This window comes from Euprymna scolopes, chromosome 1, assembly GCF_053919585.1.
Source record: "Euprymna scolopes isolate OS-2025 chromosome 1, ASM5391958v1, whole genome shotgun sequence".
NCBI lineage: Eukaryota > Metazoa > Mollusca > Cephalopoda > Sepiida > Sepiolidae > Euprymna > Euprymna scolopes.
This window is the reverse complement of record NC_136482.1, coordinates 154378996-154383447: the sequence shown is the minus strand read 5'-3', so window position 1 is coordinate 154383447 and position 4452 is coordinate 154378996.

Here is a 4452-nt window from a genome sequence, read left to right as displayed (position 1 = left end):
GCAGGCTCCCCTAAAGGAGGGGCACTCCTGCAATTTTAAAAATTGCCTGAGTAACCCCGTCGGCATTCCCCGGTCGGGGCGCCTCAGGCAACAAGCAATAAACTTGCCCCACCAGAAAGCCCGGTGGCAAGGCCTGGGAGGGTGGACCTCCTAGGTATTACCCAGGCGGTGTACCTCAGTCCAACAGGTGCTGAGCCGGTCTCCGGCCCCTACCCTGCTGGGCTGAGTGTCAAGTGACGGATCCTTGACTGGTACTATCCATTTGAAATGGATTATATTTATTTGCTGTCCACTCAGCAAAATGTGGCACAAGGCCGGAAAGTGGTAACCCAGCAGGCTCCCCTAAAGGAGGGGCACTCCTGCAATTTTAAAAATTGCCTGAGTAACCCCGTCGGCATTCCCCGGTCGGGGCGCCTCAGGCAGCAAGCAATAAACTTGCCCCACCGGAAAGCCCAGTTGCAAGGCCTGGGAGGGTGGACCTCCTAGGTACTACCCAGACGGTGTACCTCAGTCCAACAGGTGCTGGGCCGGTCTCCGGCCCCTCACCTGTTGGGCTAAGTGTCAAGTGACGGATCCTTGACTCGTACTATCCATTTGAAATGGATTATATTTATTTGCTGTCCACTCAGCAAAATGTGGCACAAGGCCGGAAAGTGGTAACCTAGCAGGCTCCCCTAAAGGAGGGGCACTCCTGCAAGTTTAAAAATTGCCTGAGTAACCCCGTCGGCATTCCCTGGTCGGGGCGCCTAAGGCAGCAAGCAATAAACTTGCCCCACCGGAAAGCCCGGTCGCAAGGCCTGGGAGGGTTGACCTCCTAGGTATTACCCAGGCGGTGTACCTCAGTCCAACAGGTGCTGAGCCGGTCTCCGGCCCCTCACCTGCTGGGCTGAGTGTCAAGTGACGGATCCTTGACTGGTACTATCCATTTGAAATGGATTATATTTATTTGCTGTCCACTCAGAAAAATGTGGCACAAGGCCGGAAAGTGGTAACCCAGCAGACTCCCCTAAAGGAGGGGCACTCCTGCAATTTTAAAAATTGCCTGAGTAACCCCGTCGGCATTCCCCAGTCGGGGCGCCTCAGGCAGCAAGCAATAAACTTGCCCCACCGGAAAGCCCAGTTGCAAGGCCTGGGAGGGTGGACCTCCTAGGTACTACCCAGACGGTGTACCCTAGTCCAACAGGTGCAGGGCCGGTCTACGGCCCCTCACCTGTTGGGCTGAGTGTCAAGTGACGGATCCTTGACTCGTACTATCCATTTGAAATGGATTATATTTATTTGCTGTCCACTCAGCAAAATGTGGCACAAGGCCGGAAAGTGGTAACCTAGCAGGCTTCCCTAAAGGAGGGGCACTCCTGCAATTTTAAAAATTGCCTGAGTAACCCCGTCGGCATTCCCCGGTCGGGGCGCCTCAGGCAGCAAGCAATAAACTTGCCCCACCGGAAAGCCCGGTGGCAAGGCCTGGGAGGGTTGACCTCCTAGGTATTATCCAGGCGGTGTACCTCAGTCCAACAGGTGCTGGGCCGGTCTCCGGCCCCTCACCTGTTGGGCTGAGTGTCAAGTGACGGATCCTTGACTCGTACTATCCATTTGAAATGGATTATATTTATTTGCTGTCCACTCAGAAAAATGTGGCACAAGGCCGGAAAGTGGTAACCCGGCAGGCTCCCCTAAAGGAGGGGCACTCCTGCAATTTTAAAAATTGCCTGAGTAACCCCGTCGGCATTCCCCGGTCGGGGCGCCTCAGGAAGCAAGCTATAAACTTGCCCCACCGGAAAGCCCGGTGGCAAGGCCTGGGAGGGTTGACCTCCTATGTATTACCCAGGCGGTGTACCTCAGTCAAACAGGTGCTGGGCCGGTCTCCGGTCCCTCACCTGTTGGGCTGAGTGTCAAGTGACGGATCCTTGACTGGTACTATCCATTTGAAATGGATTATATTTATTTGCTGTCCACTCAGCAAAATGTGGCACAAGGCCGGAAAGTGGTAACCTAGCAGGCTCCCCTAAAGGAGGGGCACTCCTGCAATTTTAAAAATTGCCTGAGTAACCCCGTCGGCATTCCCCGGTCGGGGCGCCTCAGGCAGCAAGCAATAAACTTGCCCCACCGGAAAGCCCGGTGGCAAGGCCTGGGAGGGTTGACCTCCTAGGTATTACCCAGGCGGTGTACCTCAGTCCAACAGGTGCTGGGCCGGTCTCCGGCCCCTCACCTGTTGGGCTGAGTGTCAAGTGACGGATCCTTGACTCGTACTATCCATTTGAAATGGATTATATTTATTTGCTGTCCACTCAGCAAAATGTGGCACAAGGCCGGAAAGTGGTAACCCAGCAGGCTCCCCTAAAGGAGGGGCACTCCTGCAATTTTAAAAATTGCCTGAGTAACCCCGTCGGCATTCCCCGGTCGGGGCGCCTCAGGCAACAAGCAATAAACTTGCCCCACCGGAAAGCCCGGTGGCAAGGCCTGGGAGGGTGGACCTCCTAGGTATTACCCAGGCGGTGTACCTCAGTCCAACAGGTGCTGAGCCGGTCTCCGGCCCCTCACCTGCTGGGCTGAGTGTCAAGTGACGGATCCTTGACTGGTACTATCCATTTGAAATGGATTATATTTATTTGCTGTCCACTCAGCAAAATGTGGCACAAGGCCGGAAAGTGGTAACCCAGCAGGCTCCCCTAAAGGAGGGGCACTCCTGCAATTTTAAAAATTGCCTGAGTAACCCCGTCGGCATTCCCCGGTCGGGGCGCCTCAGGCAGCAAGCAATAAACTTGCCCCACCGGAAAGCCCAGTTGCAAGGCCTGGGAGGGTTGACCTCCTAGGTACTACCCAGACGGTGTACCTCAGTCCAACAGGTGCTGGGCCGGTCTCCGGCCCCTCACCTGTTGGGCTGAGTGTCAAGTGACGGATCCTTGACTCGTACTATCCATTTGAAATGGATTATATTTATTTGCTGTCCACTCAGCAAAATGTGGCACAAGGCCGGAAAGTGGTAACCTAGCAGGCTTCCCTAAAGGAGGGGCACTCCTGCAATTTTAAAAATTGCCTGAGTAACACCGTCGGCATTCCCCGGTCGGGGCGCCTCAGGCAGCAAGCAATAAACTTGCCCCACCGGAAAGCCCGGTGGCAAGGCCTGGGAGGGTGGACCTCCTAGGTATTACCCAGGCGGTGTACCTCAGTCCAACAGGTGCTGGGCCGGTCTCCGGTCCCTCACCTGTTGGGCTGAGTGTCAAGTGACGGATCCTTGACTCGTACTATCCATTTGAAATGGATTATATTTATTTGCTGTCCACTCAGCAAAATGTGGCACAAGGCCGGAAAGTGGTAACCTAGCAGGCTCCCCTAAAGGAGGGGCACTCCTGCAATTTTTAAAAATTGCCTGAGTAACCCCGTCGGCATTCCCCGGTCGGGGCGCCTCAGGCAACAAGCAATAAACTTGCGCCACCGGAAAGCCCGGTGGCAAGGCCTGGGAGGGTGGACCTCCTAGGTATTACCCAGGCGGTGTACCTCAGTCCCACAGGTGCTGGGCCGGTCTCCGGCCCCTCACCTGTTGGGCTGAGTGTCAAGTGACGGATCCTTGACTGGTACTATCCATTTGAGATGGATACATTTTTTAATTTATCAGTCTTGTACTTATAAGATTAGGATTAATCCATTTAACTACTTATCACCCCCACTATGATTAGTATTTAGTATATTTACATTCTTATTTAAAATTAGATATATAAAGGTTAAACATATCTTTACATATACACAATTTTTTTATAATATAAATTTATTATATGTAATTATATATATATATATATGTATATATATATATATATATATATATATATATATATATATATATATATATATAGACAATTTGAGTCGATAATTTACTAATCATATTCAAAACTCCTTCATTCTATTATACAAATTATATTTCATTAAAAGAATATTAATAAGAATCGAGGTTAATTAGTTTGCATAGTAAAAAGCAAGTTCTGTGAGAAAAGCTAAGAATGTTACAATAAACAAGTTTATGCATTGGTTTTTGATGAGCATACAATAATGCTGTTAATAATAGTGTTACTGAGTGGTAGTAGACACACAGTCTATGTGTTCTTTAGTGTCTGCGTATGTATGCTTATAAATGTTATGCGTGAGTCGAGATGACAGAAGTCTAAATGCCTGACGGGAGAGGGGGCTGCGTCGACTTAGATTTTGGATTTGTCGTGAATTTCAAGCAAACTGTTTATATAAGAAAAATTTGGTTATATATTAGGTAAGGGTTACTTTAGTAGTGTCATTACGAATAAGTTCAGAAAATCCTTTGATTGGTTCAAAATATTGTTATTTTATTTTATTGATTCAAGTATTCTGTACAACCAAATTCGCCAATGCGTGCGAATTCGATTGCGCAGAAACGAGTTTAAGCATTTTCATTTTTGATACCGAAGGGTAAATTAGCGGCATAGATAT